This window comes from Haliaeetus albicilla, chromosome 11 (genome assembly GCF_947461875.1).
Source record: "Haliaeetus albicilla chromosome 11, bHalAlb1.1, whole genome shotgun sequence".
Classification (NCBI taxonomy): domain Eukaryota; kingdom Metazoa; phylum Chordata; class Aves; order Accipitriformes; family Accipitridae; genus Haliaeetus; species Haliaeetus albicilla.
The window spans coordinates 43,421,135-43,441,719 of NC_091493.1; the positions used below are offsets into that span (position 1 = coordinate 43,421,135).

Sequence of the window (20,585 nt, forward strand, 5' to 3'; positions counted from 1 at the left end):
CCCGTCTCCCCCTCCCCTCCCCCCCGCCGCGGCCGCCTTCTCCCCCCCCCCCCTTCCCTCTTCCTCCCTCTTCCTCCTCCTCCTTCCCCCGCCGCCGCCGCTCCGGTGACGCCTCCCCCGTCCCTCAGGGGCCCCGCGGGAGCCGGCGGGAGGGCGGCTCGTCCGGGCCGGCCCCCTCCCGCTGACCGCCTGAGGTAAGACCCCCGCCGGGGCGGCGGGTACCGGGGCCGGGAGGGGAGGGGGCGTTGGCGGGGAGAGGGGGGTGCCGGGATTCACCAACGCCTCGTACGTCGCTCCGCCGGCGTAACCCGCATTGCGTAATGCGGCCGCTGCGTCAGGGAGGGCCCTTTACGTAAACTGCGGCGCGGAACCCGCCCGGTCGTAGTGGTGGTGGTGGTTTAGGGTTTGGTCGGTTGGGGTTTTGGTTTTTTGGGGTTTTTTTTGTTTTGCCTTTTTTTTTTTTTTTTTCCTTCTGGAGGCCCCCTGCCGCGTAAACGGCGTAAGGCGGAGGTGCGGGACCGCCGTTAGCGTAGCGGCGGTCACGCGCCGGCTGCGTAGGCCGCTGCGCAAAGCGGCGGGAGGGGAGCGGAGGAGGGGGGGGGCGGGTGTTCTTCGCGCCGTACGCACTTTGCGCAATCGCCGGCCGGGCTGTTCGGTAGGGGGGAAGCGCGGCCCCGCCGCCGGTACGAGGGGAGGGGAGTGGGGGGGCGGAGCGGGAGGGGGGGCGGGGGGGGTCGCTCGGTTCGGCGGGGAGCGCCCTCCCGCCTGCGATCGTTGGGTTACGCTGCTTGCGTAAGTGCGGCGCGGAGCTACGGCGTTTGCGTACGGGGGAAGGTGGGAACGGCGTAACCCGCGCGGCGGAGCCCCCGTCCCGTCCCGCTACGCCGTTAGCGTAGGTCCGGGAAGGAGGGGAGGGGGGGGCGTGTGGGGTGTGTGCGTGAATTGCGCCGTTGTCGTAGGGTCGGTACGGGGCGGGTTACGCCGTTGGCGGGCCGGTACGCAGAGTGCGTGCGGTGGGGCGGGGCGGGGCGGGCGGCGCGGGGGCACTTCCTGCCGCCGCCATTTTGTCGGCGGACGGGAGGAGGAAGCGGCGGCTCCTGCGCGGAGGCAGCGGCCAGGCCCGGCCCCACGGCCCGCGGTAAGTGACGCCGTCTCCGCCTTCCCCCGCCTCGCTCCTCACCCGGGGGACCCTCACCGGACCGGGTAGGACCGGACCCGGGCCCAGCGAGGCGGGAAGAGGGGTGGGGGGGGGGGAGGAGCGGGCTCCCGCCGCGCCGTTAGGCCTAGGCCGCCCGCTCGCCCGCCCTGGCCCTGCAGCCAGGCCTGGCGGCCGCTGGCTCGGAGCTGAGGTTGGGGAGGGGGGAACCGGAGGGACAGCGAGGACGATCGGAACCGGGGAGCTGAAGCAGGTTGGGCCCGGAATGGGGTGTGCGTGTGCCCGCCGGCCCGGTGCCCTTGGCGGGATTGGGGGGGGGGGGGTTTGGTCGGTCGGTGGTGCCTTGCCGAGAAGCCCTGAGGTACTGAGCCGCCCGCCTGCCGCTTCTCCGCCATAACACCCGCTCCACGGTCGTTCAGCCGGTCCTTGGGCCCCTTTTGAGCTTTTCACAGGACGATTTGCTTGCCTGGTCTTCAGCTGGCGCGGCTGGTGGGTTTCTTTACGTTTTCAAGCTGAATTTGCTCTTTTTTCCAAGTTGTTTTCTACTTTTGTAGGAGTTGTTTGGAAATTATAAAGCTGGAGGGCTCAGCACCGAGAGAAGGGAAACTCTTGAGCTGCTCTCCTGCGTTTTTGGGCACCGTGTTGGGTGGGAAGGGGAAAACCTCGGCGCTGTTGGAATCCGAAGCCGACCGGGGAGCAACTGCTTTCCCCGGGGATTTTGTGGGTGAAATGCTGGAGGAGCGAGGTCCGTTCACACCATCACTCGGTTCCTGCGCTCGTTTGATGCAGTAATTAGCCGCTGGTGTGAAAGTGAAGGAAGACTCTTCCTGCTTGTTTCGAATGCGTGTTGGCCTTAAGAGATACAGCTTCACAGGGCTAATTAACAGCAGGGAGTAAAAGAATGTTTGTTATAAACTCAGGCTGCTCTCACGTTCATTAAGGAGCGCATCCTTATATCCCCCCCACCCGCAGCACTTTTTTCCCTGGCTGCTTTTTATTTTCACCATTGCCTTTCAAACTTAAAAAACCATACAAATAGTTTTTACTCTGAATAAGGTTAAAGCTTCCCTGCTCTCTTTAGCAGGAGTTTTCCCACAAAAACTCCTAAAAGCCCCGTTATTCTTTGGATATGTACCGTGTACTCCCATCAAACAGTTCACAGCGTGGTTTTAAGAATAAACATAGGCAGCGCCGTTGCTCGTAGGGACGTACGTTATAATGTGAAGAATTAAGCTGGTAATTAAGTCAGTAACGAGTTTGTGTTGCCCGGTAGCTTTACAGGGCAGCAAAGGCCCCCCCCCCCACCCGCCCCTGGGTTGTGTGAGATGCCCTGGGGCTGTCGCTTTGCTGAGCTTGGATTATTGGCTTCTGGTTTTTGTATCTGCATCGTCCGTCAAAGTTTCAGGGTCATCTGAGTGACTTAAAACACTCGCTGTAGTTTTATGGAGGTTTGGTTTTACCTGTTTGTGGCACAGCAACTTCAGGTTAAGCTTAAGTGCTCTATTTAAGCTCTGTTTAAGCTTGTCGTGGCAAAGTTTAGCTCAATTTAGGCAAGAAAATGAACCAAAGTGCTTTGGGCAACCGAAATATTGAAGATTACAACCCTGCAAACACTTAAAAGGCTGCTGTAACTTTAGTGCATAAGTAATTCATCTTTGGTGGGATTATCACCAACATAAGTGTTTGCAGAGATTAATGTAAATTGAATTTGCATTACTATGAGTTTCTAGTATTCAGTTTAAGGCTGTGTGGGTTAAAGGTGGCCCTTGGCCGTTTCCTGGTGTTACACGAGGGCCCCTTCGTGTTATAAAACACGAGGTAGAAGAAAATATTTGAATTCTCCACACCTGAACTCGAGGAACCGCGATAGCGACTGTAAATAAATGTGATGTACAGGGGGGAGGGGGAACACCACCCGCTTGAGGCCGGTTGTTCCCACACGGCCTCTAATCTTTGCACCTTGGCAGAGGACGGGATTACTCATGTAAAAGTAGTAAAACACGATTTTCCTGATGATTTTATTCCCCTCCAACTACATTAATTACTTAAAGCTGAATAACTGTTGTTGCTGCATTATCTGATGATACTCAGAGTGTGACTGCGGTGGAGGTGACCAGCTATTAGCTAAATTACCGCAGGCAATGAAGCCATCGTTGTTAGAGTAAATCCCGTTTCTGTTTTAAGAGGAAATGGGGATTGTGCTTTGGTTGGAGAGCGGCACAGGTAGGAATCGATCTCACCCCGGCAAACGACCTGCCAGTTGCTCCGGTGCTTCTAATTACTTTTTATTAAGTTATTTTCAGTTTTCCGCACTTCGGTCGAGGGGAGCTGTAATTGAATGTACGTAATCAAACGCCCCTCGTTACGATTTCTTGATATTTTGGAACAATTTCTCCAAAGTAAACTTTATGGTCTGGTAATTATCTACTGGCAAACAGTGTTTGGACTGAGTTCAGGAATGTAAACCATTTATTTGCAGGAAGGTATTTTACCTTAACCCTGCACAAAATCCCGAGTATTCTGCCGAGAAGGAACCCAGGTGCAGCTCTGCCAGTGAAAACGGGGTGAAATCTGTGAGATTTGAGTCGGCGCTAATGCGTAATGTCAGCGTTCCCTGGATTTGGTGGTGAACGGGGAGGATAAAGGCACATCCTGGCCATGTTACTTTGCCATTCGTAGTGATGGGTGATGTTTCGTGAAATAATATTTCCTCCTCGTTACAGCAGCGGGGTCGTTGCGAGCGTTGCCTTCCTAAATATAAAAGGGGCACAAGAATAGGATGGCATCTTGTTTTGGGAGATAGCAGCGGGTGGATCACCGTAACCTGACCGCATCTGCTTGGGAGGGTTCTATAAAGCCTAAATCTCCCTGGAAAGCAGCGGATAAGGGATGTTAACGTGCGCAGGGAAGGAAGAACAACTGATGGTGGCTGTTAGGAGGGGTTTCGTATTGCCTCCTGGCTTATTGCACACTGTCTGTGTTAAATTCTAGGATGAATTGCATCTCGGCTTCGACCAAAACAGTGAGCGGGGAAGAAATCTGTCCCCGATACTGCTGGAGGAAGGGTCTGAGTCCAGGTTTTAATCTGGTTTTTGAGCTTTCTTGCTATGAAAAGAAGGAAAACGAAGTCTCTATAAGCTTACAAGGGTATTGGTAGGGGTTTTTTGGGGTGTAATTGAATAATAGGCATTTTAAAGGTCTCTAACATCTAAATCCAAAAGCTTTTGGAGAAATATTGGCAGGGTTACTGGTTTTTTTTTGGGTGAGGATTAGTGTGATTCAAAGAGCGGCTCTGCAGAGCGGATGCGAAAGGGGAAGCTGCCCGGCGGAGCCAGGGAATCCCAACACAGGGAGCTCGCGTGCCGCTTCTGAATCCACCTTCCTCTCCAGGTTAAGTCCCCTGGCTGATTCGGGTCTTGGTTATTTCAAAGCAGAATATCAAAATAACTTTCCTTAGCCAGGGTTAAGAAGACCCGGTTGTATACAAGCCATGAAGGAGTTGTCGTCTTGCTCTAAAACTTCCAGAACCGAGCTACGGATAACTCGCAGCAGTGGAAAAAGGACTGGAATTCTGCTGGACTGACACATAAATTAATTGATGCCGTATCGGATCAGCGACATGGAAGGGTGAAGGGTTTATCGCGTGCCGCTTGTGCTGCCGAAGCTCCTGTCAAGCAAGCTGGGATGTTTTGACGTTGGTTTGTAATAAAAACCCCGGTTTTAGTTTCAAGCGAGCACTCTGCAACCTCTTGTTTTTATTAAATAGCTCAAAAGGGTTTGATAGTCATTAAATATCGGTTTGGAGAAAATACTGAAAGTTCATTTTAGGTTGAGAGCAAAAGTTAAATTCCAGCGCAGGGCTTTTCTGCTCTGATTTCTCCGAGCGGCAGCACCTCTGGGAACTTCGGTGGTATTTGGGGAAGGTGTCGAAAAACCAGTGTCGCGTTTCTCTCTGCTTCGATGACCGACAGGATTAAGAGCGTTTTTCGTCCACTACATACTTGTGGTTGTCTTAATTCGCATCTCCTGCCATACAGTGGACACCTCCACGCAGGGAAGGCTCCATTGGGATACGGATCCAAATATCGCTTGGAGAGCATCAAGGGAAAGGTGTCGGGATGGGGGAAGGATGCGAGATACCTCAAAGTGAGGCTGAAATTCCCAGCTGAGAACTGGGGAGGAGGACCCAAACCCGCAGAAACCCAAAACTCTTCCTTTTTAGGCACTTTTCATCCCTCTTTCTTGATACTTTTGAGCTTTTCCTGCAGGAACTTTGTGCTGTGTGTTGCCTTCATCTGGAATTGAAGGAAAATGGGGAGTTTTTTGTCCAAAATTATTGAGACCAAAGTATTTGGGAAGTGCCGGTGTGCGTTTGAGGAGCAAAACTTGCCTCCTGGGTTTTTTTAATCCCTATTTTAATGGGGAAAAGCAGCTTTGTTACCTTTCCCAGTATTTTGGGGAGGGGGAATTTTGTCCCTTAGTTAACTGTTCGTGTCTGTGTTGCCGCTCATTACTGCGAGCAGGAGGAGAGTTACTAATTATAACTTTGCCAGAAGGCTCGGGATGGTCCTGCCCTGACTCTCACTCTGAGGCGATGGCAAAGCCTGAAAGAGGAGGGAGATGGCACGGATCCAGAGAAACATAAAACAGCCTTAAAAAAAAAAAAAAAAAACCACCCGAAAATAGGAACTGTTTGGTAGCGACAAGGACTTGGGCAAACATCCTGAAACCAGAAACTCCGTGAGCGATAGCCCGGAAGTGGGAAGTCATGAATTGGTTTGAAATTTGAGAGATTTAATGTTGGTTTGTTGCCTTCCAAAGAAATATTCCTGATTTAGGAAAGGGAGAGAGCTGAGGGCATGTGAGGTTTGTCTCCTTCGTTAGACAAGGTTTAGCCTAAACACTGATTTTTGTTCAATTTAGTTGTTGTTATAACAACATTTCAAGCCTAACGAAGCTTTGCAGGCTTTTAGCGCAGTTCAGGAATGTTCCCATAATAACAGTATCAAACCTGCAAGTTAAAAAAATATATGCTTTTAAGACAAAATACCCCAAAACCTGGTGTCATGGGGGAAGCAAAGGGGTCTTGAAGCGTGCAAAGCAGATGTGGTCCAGCTGCTGAGCAAAGGAAGTTTCCCGAGACAGGTCTGTGTTCCTCGGTTGCAAATTATTTTGCTTTTTTCGTATTACTTTTAATGGACTGTCTGGGTGTGCTGCGGGTTTCCCATGGCAAATCAGCTAAAAATCAGGTAAACCTGAGATTTCAGCAAACTATTGAAAACTAGACTTTGGGGTGGTTTTCCTCCCAGAACTAGAGGTGGCTGGCAAGTAGCACATCTTGGGCTCATCAAAAAATATATATAAATGTGGCAGAATTAGTGAGTAGCAGAAGGGTCGTTGAAATACCTTGGATTTTATTCTGACTGGACTGACGTGAACTTGCCGTGCAACTTCTGGGGGAGCTGTTGGAGCAAAACTGCATTTACTTGACTTAAAAATTGGTTTATTTGACTTATAAAGCATAAAGTTGTGCTTTAGTCGTGTGCCTCCTCGTTAGCGCTGATGGATTATTAGGCTTAGCGAGCTGCGAGGGGGTCAGATGGGCGCAGAGCAGCACTAACAAAGCAGTTTGTGTTTTATTTGAATGGGCGCTGAATTAAATTAAAATTTGAGATTTATAGGTCAGGTTTTGCCTTACTTGTGTGATGAGCAGCGCACTTAAAAAATCTGAATAATGTTAAATGAATACACGCATAATTAAGCAATTATATGTTTAAATGAACCTGGGTACTTCAGCAATTAAATAGTCTTTTACAGTATCATGTCAGCTTAATTTAATTATTGTCTGCCAGCATGTTGGCTTTAATAACCGAGATATGAAAGAAAAACAAGCTTGGAAACTTAAATTATATCATACCTGCTAATTAAAATAACGTTTAAAACTTATTTGAGCTGTTCTGAGTTGATTTATCCCAGAGATTCGCGGCGCGCTTGGAGCGATCAGCCAGCAGGGTTACAGATTATTTAAAGAATAATCCTTAAGTTTATAATAAATTAATTATAGGAAATGAGGTGCAATAAATGAGCTATTTAACGAGCTGTAATCTCGCGGACTGTCGAAATGTTTGCGATTCACTGTTGGTTTTTTTTCCCCCATCAGTAGCAGCTGCTTCTGGAGAGGCAAATCCTTGCGGTAAAAATTAATGGTAACAAGAGTGGAGAGGTAGGAAGGATGCTAGGAAAAAAAATGGAATATTTGAGGTGGTTTTGCAGCTTCTTTTCTACAACGTGAGCAAAAGGATCTGCTGTTTGGCTCAGGAATGTGCAGTTTGCTCAGCCCGCAGATGTTGGTGCTCGGGTATATTCTTACCACAAGACTGAACCAGAGTTGGGGCTCTGTAGGGAAGGAGTTTGCAGGTGACCTGTGCCGCCACTGGTGAGCTGTGGTCTCTTGGGGAAGTTTTGGGTTAAAAACAAGTGGAAGTGGTGCAGAGCAGGCGTTGCTTTTTATCCTTTTCTGCTTGCTGGAGTCGCGAGCGCAACTTGGCTCATCTTTGGGTAGATCTCAACTTTAGGTAAGATCAGTTGAACCCTAAAAATACTTAATTTTAGTGAAATATAGGCAATCTTACCCCAGGGGTGGTGTCTGCCTGCTCCACAGCAAGTCTGTGCGTTGCTATTTGTGTCAACAAACGTTATCACTGGAGAACTGGGATTGTTCCTCCCCCAGACCGAGCTGGGGTGTAGGAACTTGGATACCGAAGGGTGTTTCCCCGCTCTAAAGCGTCTCCTCTTGCTCTGGGCTTTCTTGGCGGTAACCTGCTGTTTTCCCTCCTGCTCAAAAACATCTGCGCAGCCACGTGGGGAGCTATATTTTTATTTTTTATCCTTACTGAGGGGTTATTTTGGGCTGGGAGGAGAGCGGGGCAGCCAGGCGGCACCACAGCCGGATGAATAACTGCATCTTTTTTCAGACCAGCAAGGAGAAAGTTTGTTTTCACCTTGTTTTGGGTTTATGCAATTTTCCTTGGTTAAAAAAAAAAAAGAAGCCTAGGATGCGTTTGCTGCGTAGGGAACCTGTCTGTACGTGGTAGGAGTCTTGCTTTATGGTCAAGATCCTTGGTTAATGGTTACAGGTCAACTTTTGAATGCTTCTCCTTCCTTTTCCTCAGCTACACCCTCAAAGCTCTTTTGATACCTGGTTGGTCTTCCAGAGCAGCTGTGGGCTCCGTCATGCCAGAAAAGTAAGCTTTAGTGGCCTAAAAACTTCTCAAAATAAGCGTGTTCATTATTTCTTTCTCTCTCCATAATTTCTGTTGCTGTAAGGTCTTCCTCCCTGTTTCTGGCAGCTACAAATGGAGCAGGGAGGTGATCCAATGGGCACAGCTCTTCTTCCACGGTCTCCTGGTGGGTTGTAGGGATGTGACACTGTGGTTTCACCTCCTTTGTGCTTGGCTCAAGTGGAGGTTTTTGGAGTCAGCTTTGACTTAAGCCCCATGGCTGCTTGTCCTGTGGGAAGGACTCTGCATGGAGACGTTTTCCCTGGGACTATCCTCAACACGAAATTCCTTTTTCTGGAATATTTGTGCTGTGCCCATCCTCTCTTGAGCTGTATTTTCAATTTGCAAAGGCAGAGTGAAAAATTTAGGGTCTATGTTGTTTTAATTGAATGCAGGGACAAAAACTCATCCAGGCTGGGTAGGTATGTTCGTATTTTGATGACTTCACATTTTGGGCTGCATAGCTCCTTTTTTTCTGCATTTTTTACAGAGAACGTGCAGTGCAGCGAGTTAAAACATTAAGCAGGACCAACAAAGCCACGTTCCTGAAGCACCTTCCTTCTTGGAAAGTCATGAGACAGTTCGTAATCACCCAGTTGCCCTTTTTATGCTAATTTGATGAGCTGAAGAGGTATTAAAGTGAGAGGAATAACCCTTAAAAAGTAATATCCTTGGGGCAGGAAGTTTTTCTCAGCTGAGTGGCAGTGACTGAAACCCTGGGAATTGGGACCAGCTGTGAGATGGGCTGGCTCTACTCAGCTGATTTGCTCCTGAAACTTTTAAGCCCAGCTTAAAGCTCTGCGGTGCAAAATCCCTTTTACTCCGCGCCTACACCCCTTACTTGCATAAGACTGGAGTGATGGGAAGTAAGACCTGTGGGGTTGTCTTTGATAGATCATGACTAATTAATTAAATAGAAGATACTCAACAAAATTGTGTTGGGCTGCAGGCTTTCTAAAACCAGGACTAAATAACTGCTGTGAGACTGTCCTCATAGCTCCAGCTTTCCTGAGCTCAATGCACCTCTTCTGTGTTTTTTCCTAAACTACCTGAAAACAGTCATTCTTCATCTTTTATGTACAAGCTCTTGTTTTGGAAGAGGATAATTTGAAAGGAGTGTGATTTATAGGAGATTTGTTTGGGTTTTTGGCTGGCAGGTCTTGATTGTCATTACAAAAAATACAGAAAACACTGAATTACTTGCCATGGTTTTTTTTGTTTTGTTTTGTTGGTTTTTTTTAATGAGCTAGGTGCCGAGTAGCTACAGATCGGTCGGGAAATCTCTTCACTAACAACATCTCTGCTTTGGAAATCCTTTGCCAGGCTGGTTTATCCGGTTATCTGACAGCTCCAAGGAAAGGCAGTTGCAGAGGCAGGGTGAGCTTGGGTCCTTCTGCAGAGCTGAACCTTGGAGGGTTATGATTAAATTCACAGCAATTCTACTTTGAAAACATCCCAGCGTTGCAGCCCTGGCTCACCAGTGAGCTGGCTGAGACATCAGCCTTGTAGCAAGGCTACAAATTAAATTAATCTTCTTATAAAAACTCTTTTGCCTCCTTTTCCTACTGACAAAGTCTTTTAAAGGCATCACATTTTGTATGTAAAATCTTGATTTTTGGAAGAATCAAGATTCGGGGTTTAATTTTAAAGTTTCTCTTGCAGAGTTGCTGATTAGGGTTGACAATGGTCACGTTTAAAATCAAATGGTGAGCTCGCATCTCCGTTCCTCTTGTTGAGAATCAGCTTTGCTGCGGTCCAACTCAACTGCACCCAAGAGGTGGAATGACCAGTTCCTTGTAATTTGAGATGGTGCTGTAACAGGGGTCTGTAACCACTGCCCGAAGGCTCCTCTGAACCCCAATGCGCTGCTCCTGTTAAATTTGAAACAAGTTTCTGCCTCAAAAGTAGGAACTTGGGCTTTTCCTGGTATCCCGTCGTTAATTACATGTGTGTATATGGTCTGTGGCGTAGTAGGGATTGAGATTTATGCTCAAATTGTCTCTTAAGTAGCTTTTTTTGGAAGGTGAAACTATGATCAATTCAATCCAGACAGCCCAGCTGCAGTTTTGGAGGGAGCTGGGTGTCTCAAGCAAGGTTTTCCCTGCACTCCTCTGGACTTGATGGGATCAAATGACTCTGCCCACTGCCAAGTAGGTGCTAATTTTCTGCTTAAAGAAAGAAAATCAGAAGAAATCAATTTAAATCACTTGCCTTTAAATCACTTGACCTAAACCTTTGAGTCCTGATGCTCATGGCTCTCCCCTATATCTTATCACCTCCTAAGGGAGGAGGAAAAAATGGAGAGCAAGCTGTTAGTGATAATTTTCTTAAAATTAGTACGAAGAATACTCATTCCACCAAAGCTGATGCTGAAATTAAAGGTTTCAGTGCCAGAGGCAGGTTCTTTGCCAGCACAAAAATCACCGTTGCTGTAAATTATTATCTTGGGTGGTATTATATTTGCTTTTATAAAGTGTTTTTAATTCCTGTCTGATAGGTGTATCCCCATTTGCAAGATTTGGGTGATAAAACTCTCGTATTTGTCTACTGGAATAACAGCAGCAGGAACATCCTGGTAGCAAGATCTGAAACCCTCTGCCAAATTCTAAATATATTTTGGTTTTATGGTGCAAGCGGCAAAGCCATGTCTTTATTACGTTGCCGAGCGTAGGCAAAGTCTCTTCTCAGAGTTCAGAGTTTAATGCCGATGGGGGGAGGACGGGATTGGAGTGCAAATTGCTGGTCCAAAGGTTACCTGAGATGTTTGTGGTTGGGGTTGGTGGGGTTTTTTGGGGTTTTTTTTGGAATGTGTAGATAGATTTCGGCATTTCAGTGTACGCACCAGCCCCGCTTGTAACATGCGAGCGACGTGAGCCCGAGTGCGCTCGATACTTGATGTCTTGCTCTGGTTTAGGGAGCTCAGGATTAATTTGGTGATGGGGAAAAGGGATGAACGCTAAAAATAGGGTTTGAGCTTTGCTGCTAGCTCAAAACTAAACGTCACTGTTACTTTTGATGTATTTAAGAAGACTTTATGCTGCTCCCAAACCCCCAGTGTGATCCTTTCCTACTGAATTGGGGTGTAATTAGCATTAATTCAGGAGGATAAAGAGTGAAAAGGGGAAAAATAAGATTTATTATGTTGTTGCTAGCAAAATTGAAGATCTGAACTGGTAAACTAAGACATCTCTGAGCACAAAGACGACAGAGCAGGGTCTGTTTGTAGAATAAAGGTAGTGAAGAGCCTTTTACTGCTTCTCCTTGCCTGCATTTAGGGCTGGACGCTGTCCTGGACAGAAGAATTCCCTGTAAAAACCATATCAGGTTACAAGAAAAACAAGATTGCCGCTTATTCCTGCCATTGAGTCGGAGACGACATATTTACAGATGGGACTGACCTTGTGCCTGTTGACGGATGTTTGTTTGCAGAGCTGCTGATCGCTCTTCTAGTCCGAGGGGAAAATTCCAACTGTTTGCAGAGCCCGAGGAGTAAAAGGTGAATTTTCAGAGCACTTTGGTGTCCTCTTGACACCCTTTTTAAGGTACAAGCAGCAGAGAGGGATATATCGTTACTAGGCAGGGTGTTTGGAGCAGTTTTTTGGGGATATCTTCTTTTTTAGAGCCGTGCAACTGCATAAGCGTTAGTAAAATAGGTCTCTGCTTAACAGATACTATTCTTAACAGGACCCAGAATGACTTCTAAGTGTTAGATGTGATCTAATGTTGTCCTCCTCTGAGCCTAGCAGCTTTGCTTTGAACTGGTTTAACTGTCCTGCTGGTTTTAATACATTTTTTTCTATGGCTCAGGACACATTTAACCAGTTAAGGGCACTGCATTTTTCACATTTTAAAGATGTTTTTGGTTTGCCTTCTCTTTTTTTTATTGGCTATTTTTTGGTCTGACCTTGGCTTGTCCTTTCTTACCTCAGCTTCCAGTTAAGTTTCTCCGGGAAAGGTGGCTATTCAGGAGCCCTGTGTTCTTGCAGACTATTGATAGTGCCTGAAAAATGCGATGCTGAGCAGTTGTGATCTCTCGGTATCTACAGACGTGGGCTGAAGAGGAACGTGAATTCAGCTAGAGCTGCAGGGCAAAGCATAGTTGTTATTGCAAGGCTGACGCTAAAAGGTTTGGAGCCCAAAATGTGCTTCTAAAAAACCCTAGCCTAAAGGTGAGATTATTTTAGACTTGGCATTTGAACATAGGATCGTAATCCTTATGGTCAACCTGACTTTTTTAGAAGGAAATTGTCTTTTAGATGTGTATTTTAAGCCTGGATATTGATAAAATATGCTGAGGCATCCTTCAAGAGCTTAGGTTCAACTGTTTTCTCTTAAAACTAAGCTCAAGGAGGTCAATCCCTCTCCGTGGATTAATGATTTATTAGGAGACTCAAGGTAGGAATGCACGGGAGCTTGTAGCGGAGGAAGATCCATCTGGTTACACCTATGTATTTTCAGTGCACTTGAAAAATAGGGTAGGAAAAGGGGCGAATGATCTTGCTGATCGCAAAAAAAAACCACCAGAAAAGAGCCAAGGAGGAACTTTTTAATGGTAGAGAGATGATGAACAGGCAGTGACTTAAACTTTTAAGTCCCTAGTAAAGGCTGGGGTCTTTAATGATTTTGAATAATAAGTGTTCCAGAGTGTGTTTTGGAAGTGTGGAGGACAGATTTTTGAAAGGTTGCTCTCTTTCTTTACTGGAGATGGGGTGGTAGGTGTTCGATGTGCTACCGTTTGCCACTTCTCCTTCTCTCTCCTTATCTCTTGTCACCAGGATGGAGGTGGCCTTTCTCACCTGCTGGGTGGCTCTTCAGAAGCCCATTGACTTGTTCTACGCCACTAAGACAGTGCTTTATGAACCCCAGACTGCCCTGATATTCCACCCTGGAATATTCCCGGTGTTTGTTCGGGCAGTTAGAAGATCAGACTGGTCTGTGGAGGGGGTGCTGTGGTCGAACCAAGACCTGCAGAACCTGAGCTTGAGATATTGGGGAGGTTTCTGATGTTCTTCAGCACAGTTAGTGTGAGCTCAGGGCTTTTGCCACGCGATGTCTGAGTTGTCTGACCTCACCTACAAGCTAATTTAGGCTGAAATGAGCAATTTACTCTGTGGTAAGGATTAGCAGGAACATCTCAGGGCCAAGTAATCTTCTTTTCCTGCAACTCTGAGCATACCCAGGAGGACGTGTCCTTCCCCACCTCGCTGGAGAAAGCTTATTTTATTGTTGGCAACAGTGATTTACAAGTGAGTTTGGGTTGCTCGTTAGCCTGACGATTTTCTAAAAATCCCTGTTTAATTTGCAAGGACCTTGGAGCTGTCTGCAGCCCCAGCTCTCCTCTAACAGCATGCTTGTGCTTGGGGCACGCTGACCCTGAAGTGGATCACTGAGTTTTCTTCTCCACTGAGTTGCTCACTCCCATTTTAATTTAAGTGGGAGTAGAAACATGCTCTCCATGTTACGCCGCCCGACTTGTCCGGGCGTTAGTCACGCTACCAGCACTGCAGCCTCTTGCTGCATGAAATGTCTTCCCTCCTGGATAAGTGTTGAGGTTGGTGTTGATTGCTCTGGCTATAAACTCTTGAATTTTTACATGGTTTATAAAAATGTGGTGGCTTCATATGCTGAACTCTGTCGAGAATCGTTGGTAGCAAATTATCAATTAATGGATTAAAAGTTGGCTTTTCTGGCTGCAGCCTCGTGCTAAAGATAGCTTCTGGTTGTGGGTGAGCACACCGAGGGAGGGAAGGAGGAGAAAGTCCCACTCCTCTAACAGCTCCATCAGACTTGTTCTAATAACAGAACTAGCAGCTGCTAATACTTTCTAAACTTGTGATTTTTCACGTCTCTCAAGGCGCTCTCTGCAATTAAGAGAAAGGAAACGGCTAATTTCTGGGATTGGTTAGACTGAGTGTCTCTTGACCAGACAGAAATTTGAATATAAAACCACCCCTCTGCCCTTTTGATGCAATACTTCTAGAGTATTTGCATCTGCTTTTCCTTTCGCAGCTTTGTTTTACCTTCTTAATCCTTGAAAGTAAAGAGTTGACATTGCAGTTGGGTCGTTTTGCACTCTGAGCCTCATACTGGGAGTCCAGACCGTGTTTTCAAGGTGCAGCATGACTGTACACAGGATAAAATAACCTGTTTGGGGAGTGCACAAGGAGTCGAGTTGCTTTCAGGTGTCTTTGAAAGACCCTGTGGCCAAGTTCTGGGTTGAAGCTCATTGCTGACATTGGGCATTGCTAGCCTAAGTGCCCTTAAAATACAAACACGTGCGGGACTCCTGGTGCACTGAGCTGCTTGGACGAGACCGAGGCTTGATGTTTGAGATGTGTTGGCTTTGCTTTTTAATTGTGTTGTCTGCTCGTTCATCAGAAATTTTTCAAGATATATTTGTGACTTCCACTTTGCGGTCGGGACTCAAGTGCTTTGAAGATCCCAGACCGATTGCCTGGGGCCCTGAATTGATCTTAGATAAACTTTTGCTATTTTCTGAGCCCTTTAGCAGCAATATTAAAACAAATTCAAGAATGAGGGTGCTTGGAGGGAGGTGGGGTCTGATTTGGCTTGGGGGAGGATGGTTCTTGGGGCACAAACCCTTCTCAGATACAAACTGCTTAATTCTGAAGGTAAAACCTCGTCAACCTGCAGCTCCTGGCCATGAAACACCTTGTGACTTTCTCCCATCCCTGTGGCTTAATTGCACTTTGAATCTGCGGATCTCTGTTTGTAGCTGGATACTCAGCTTCTCTTACTGCTAATTAAAGGATTTGAGGCTAAATTGGTCTTGTTGGAAAACTCTTTCCAGGCTACAGAGCCCTAATACGTGCTTGCAGCGTGTAGCTGGTTGATGACCTGAATTAAATCTCATACCTAGCATGTTTAAGCAGTTTACTCTCTATTAAATTGATGTTATTAGTTTTAAGTTATGCTTCTGCTGGAGAGGATGGGGTGAAGTTTGTTCCGTTTGCCTCAAGAATGAGAAATTTAGTCTCTGCTTTTGCAAAAACTTCAAGTATCTGTATATAACTTGCTGGAAGAGTGGGGAAAATCTGATACCGGGGCAAGGTCATGTGCACATTCAAATGGGAATTTACCTATGGAGGTAACTACGGAGTACTAAAATCAGGAGAAATTTAAGCAAAGCAATTTCTGAAAATGTATTTTACATGATGTTTCCCAGTTATTTAAAATGGAATTCTTGGCTTCATATATTGGATTTGCCTTGTATGGCGTACTGGATATCTGTATTTGCCCGACGTGGATGAAAATACCTGTTGTTTCACCTATAATGACCTACTACATTGCCTATATGACCAAACCCATTGATTTTTGAGTAGGTTCTGCTGGGTTTAACAACAGTTTTAACTTCACTGTTGACTCTGGTTGTGGGCTATCGCTTATCCGTGTCCTCCCCTCCCTTAAATACCAGAAGTCCTCCACTCTGGAAGCAAACCAGTTTGAGCAAATAACGTGGTCACATTTGCCCTCATTTCCTGTTGGTTTTGTTAAAATACCTGATTTTTCTCTACATTTTCTTGCTTTAAAATCAGAGTATCTTTTGCAGAGGTATTAAGGTTCTCCTGCTGTAGAAAATTGCGGGTTTTACCCTCAAATGAAAAGGCTGCATGGTGTTTGGGGCTAGCACTGGAGTATTGCCTTGAGTGCAACTGGGGGTTTTTTGGCAGCTGTTCAATATTATGCAGGTCTGAGTATTATAGAACAGAAATTATAGGCACAATTTGGTGCACGTTTACTCCTCTTTAGGCTTCATCCAGGCAGGGATTTGTTTAAATGCTTAAAAAGTGCTTAGTGCTGGTGTCTAATGAAGGCCTGTGAATGCAGGAGGAGTCTTGAGAACTGGGGTAAGGAGGAGGAAAACCTTTCCTGGTATTCAAAACACCAGTAACTCCCTATTTTATTTTATTATCTGCTGTTTTGCTTGCTCTTCCTAGGAAAAGCCTTAGCCTCAGCCCGGGTTGCCTGTGCAGCCCTTGGTAAGCAATATCCGACGTACGGACTTGGACTTTGGATCATCAAAATAACGTTCCTTGGACTGCATCTGGGTCTGCGGCCGCAGTTGGATTGGATGCTGGTGTGGAAATTGAGATATCCGGGTGAATCAGGTACTAAAAGTGCTTGGGTTTTGTTTCTCTGACCACAAAACAACATGAGCGTGGCTCTCCTGGACTGCGATGGCAATGTTTTTAGTTAAATCCTCTGTGTTTCCTTCTGCGTTGCTTCTCTGGTTGGTGTTTACAGGGTTTATGAAAGCAAACGGAGAGATAAGGCTGCTTTCAAGTTGTGCAATCAGATGGCGCCTGCGCACGCTTGTATCTTTATTGGTGCAGTGGCTGTTTTTGGTACAGAACAGCCTGGTCGTGGAGTGAAAAAAGGAGCAAAAAGTGGTATATTGAGCAAAAATGGGTTTTATTTTCTTTGAAGTCAGCTCTTCTCATTCAGTCAGTATCCGGGACCAATTCAGCAGCAACTCTGAACAAACTGTCTCATACTAAAGCTTTCAGATTCAATTTCTGGATCAAATTCAGTATTTTCCTTTCCTTTGTGGTGTTGGGAAGTGTCACTCGGTTGTCACTTCTCATTCGAGTGTCAAACTTGGGGTGTTATTAAAGGAGTGCTGAAGTCGAAATTGGACTTTCAATATAAACCACAACTATTAAGGGGGGGAGGGGAATGGCTACATGTGAGAAGTTGGGAAGCATTAATTAATAGAAAAATCTGTTTTGGAAGTGTCTGAGCCTCCAGAGCGAGGCTCGTTAGGTGGATGAATTAATTCACATCTGGAGGGCTGAGATATCTGGGTGCCAGCAGCGAGTCTCTGACGATAAAGCACATGGCTGCAAGCTGAGAAAAATGTATAGAGGAGGTATGTATGTATATATGAAACTGAAATTCAGCTTTCCACTGTGTTATGGCAGAGCTGCACAGGCTGTCGTGGCTCTTAGGAAATCAGAGGGTGCTTGCCAGAAGAAATCAATGACCGCTGGGCTATGTGGTGCTTCCTGGAGCAGTTTTCTGTGCTCGCACAAGGATTTGGAGCTGACATGACCTTGGAATTTATTTTGTTACAATTATCACAAATCAAGATGTGTATTTTCCTGGACATGTATGACTGTTCTCTGTTTTGGGTGGGTTTTCCCCATCCTATTTGCTGGGAAACTGGGGTTTTAATACTAATTTATACGCACTTTGAAATCCTAGCAGGGGATCTTGCTGGTAGAGCATTGCTTGTGTGTTAGCGGTGGCTTGGGGTGAGCAAAATCCAACTGCAGCACCTGGAAAATATTTTGTCTTGTGACTGTTTTCAACTGAATTGTGTTTTTGTGCTCTGTGGGGTTCGTCCAGCTCTGGGACAACTTTTGTTTGCTCCAACAGCCTTCATGGAGATAAGATTTCCCAGGCAAAATAAGCGTTTTTGGCAAGGTGTCTGCTCTCGGTGTCCCATTTTTTTGGCAGTTGTGGAGTCGGGTGGCCTTGTGCATCAAGCCAGGGCTGATCTGTTGCACGGTGGTGAGATGTTGAAGCCTGGGATGTCTCTTGGTGGTGACCTCCTGGCATTCACGGAGCATGTCTGTTAATGGCAATAGTTGTGAAACAGCAATGCTGACAGAATTAGGGGGGGTTTAAGTTTATAATCACTAAAAAGAACCAGAAGTGGGCAGAACAGACCATAAATTGTATCGGAAAACGTAGCTAGGCAGAAGCACGCAGCACTGCTGGGTGTTTCAAGCTTTTGGTGGATTTACCTGCCTGCAGGGAACTGCTAGGTCGTCTCTGAGAAGAAATAGCGTTGTGAGTATTTAACGAGCTTGTTTAGCCTGGGTGCAGGGTTTGGTACATGTTTTATCCTTCAGGCTGCTTTCGTGTCCACCTTCCTCCAGGGTGGGCTTTGTTAGGAAGCTGAACCAGCAGCAAACACTGAGTAAAGAGTGAGTATCAGCTTAACCTCTGAAAAACCAGCGCTAAAATGTCAATTAAAACCTGGCAGTAATTGCTGTGGTGTGACAAAGCCCTGAGCAACCTGTTTGAACTTCTGAAGTCAGTCCCGCTGTGAGCAGGAGACCTCCAGACATCTCTTTCAACCTTCGGTATTTCTCACCCGAGGGCAAGTGAGTCTTGCTTTGACTTAGCTAAATTTTCCACGCCCGCTTGCTAGGGATAAGCTTAAAGTTAGTCAGAGCTGTTAATCTGGTCCTTTGGCCTCTGGAGTTTGAATTCTACGTGCTGAATTCTCTTGGCTGGGGGAAGAAGCATCGCATCTCCCTCATCCCTTACTGTCTATCCTGCCCCTGAAAATGGAATTAAAGATTAGTTTTAAATAGTTTGTTTATTGGCTCTGATATAAGGCGAGCTGGCTGTGGAAGTGTGATGGGTATTTCACGAGTGCAGGCGATGTTAAAAAGGCATTGGTCGTGGTTATGGTCATCCTCCTAGAGATCGTCTTTGCGGTAGAAGCTTAAATCTCGTGTTCAGTGGTTTTTTTAGTAATTTCTGTGAAAAGCCGGAGTGTGAGCCATTGCTGTTCTTGCTTTGGGGCTGTGGATGGGTTTGAGACCTCTTGTAAGCTGCTAAGCCAGGCTTTGACATGCCTAAAGCTAGACAGCAGTCCCAGGTATTGGGTTAAACCCGGGTCTTGCAACCAGCTTAAACAACTGGAAGGGACTTTCTGAGCTGGAAGGAGCTTTTTGAGGTTTGGGGAAAGAACACAAGGGAACAGACCTGTGCTTGTTGAAGCTCTCAAAAAGAGGTGTATTGGGTTGGTTAGCTCAAATTAAATAACTTTTCTCAGAATATTTAAATTCCAAAGCATGTACACTTTGGATGATGGTCTGGACTGTTGTCTTGGATCCCTTCACCTCTCCACATCTGCATTGCAATGCTTTTCATCGTTAAAGGTTCCTGGTTTTCTGACTCGTATGTATTGTTTCCTGCAAATAAAAATAGAAATCTGGAGAACAAAAAGGCAAGGGTTAGAAGTTAGTGATGTTTTTGGCTGTAATTATGAATTAACATGCATTTCTTTTCCTTACAGATCTTTCTTTCAATAGTAGCTTCAAAAATGAAGGTCAGAGGGTTCAGCTGGTGAAAAAGAACCGAACACCTCGAAGGGTCAACTCTGATTTCAGGTATTTATCCTGAATTTTACTCCTATGCTGATAAGTGCATGATTTGTGGGGTGCAGCTCATTTCCAGCATTTGGGGGCAGTAATTTCTCTTTTGGGGGTGTCACTGGAGAGAAGGTGAATTAATTACGGCCAGGGATGAGCTGCACCTGTTGCCTTCGAGTGCTTTGAATTGAGTAAATCTCATATGAGCTGTGGCAAATGTGGCCCTGGATTTGCTGGATTTACTGATAGGTGTTTGCTGGTGCGAGTGAGTAAAGAGTGTGTTACATGAACCTTCAGCAACATTAAGGCTGGATCAAATTTGATTGTCCTGATACTTTATTAGATGCAGAATTTAAATCTGCTTTACCAAGGGAGCTGATTCCAGTAGGGAAAATAAAAGGCAGAAACAGCGGAGAGCTGAGCTGAGAGCGCAAGATCAGGGAGAAGCTTCACACATGTGAAATAATTCAGGGGTTTCTGTATCTTGGTGTATTTCTCTGGTATTTAAGAATATCAGACACAAGGTTTTTTTGCTGTCTTTCACGTACATGTACAGCTCTATCTCTCGTACCCCTCGGCCAGCGCTTTGAGTGAGTCCTGGTGGTCTCCCCATGGCTGCCACCGAGTCCAAATTTGGCCACTTTCTGCTCAGTTGAGTGGTTTTAGGAGCCAGGTTCCATCTTGGATGCCTGTCAGGCAGCACTGTGCAGAGCTGCCTTCTCCTGGGGGTTTGTATTTCACTCGGCTCAGGAAAACAGGACACGACTGTGATGTTTTTTGGTGTCTCGACCCAGAACTTGCTCTTCTAAGTGTGTTTTCTTTCTGGTAGTTTGCCCTAAAAGGCTTGGTAATAAATTGGGAAATCACCTCAAATACACAGCTATTGTTTTTTCATGGCTTCATCTTCAAAAGTATTTGGTTGGCTTTGTGACACCTGAATATTTTGGCAAGATTGGAGATTTATTATCTATAATAATAATAATAATAAATCTCCAAGGTGTGTGTGGTTACAGACAG

At 46.1% G+C, this 20,585-nt stretch overlaps 1 protein-coding gene across 11 annotated transcripts in view; it reads left to right on the forward strand.

Annotated features, from left to right (window-relative positions):
• Window positions 1-46: 46 nt before the first annotated feature.
• BRD4 (bromodomain containing 4) overlaps window positions 47-20,585 on the forward strand; it is a 74,301-nt gene continuing 53,762 nt past the window's right edge. For 3 of the 11 annotated variants that reach the window (XM_069797575.1, XM_069797571.1, XM_069797579.1), the window contains exons 1-2: window positions 47-194; window positions 19,493-19,586. The gene's annotated coding sequence lies outside the window, so the exon portion shown is untranslated. Of the gene's footprint in view, window positions 195-1,046; window positions 1,139-11,781; window positions 11,933-16,545; window positions 16,566-19,492; window positions 19,587-20,585 lie in introns of those variants that run through there. The other 8 variants (XM_069797576.1, XM_069797572.1, XM_069797581.1 and 5 more) reach the window with 4 other exon arrangements.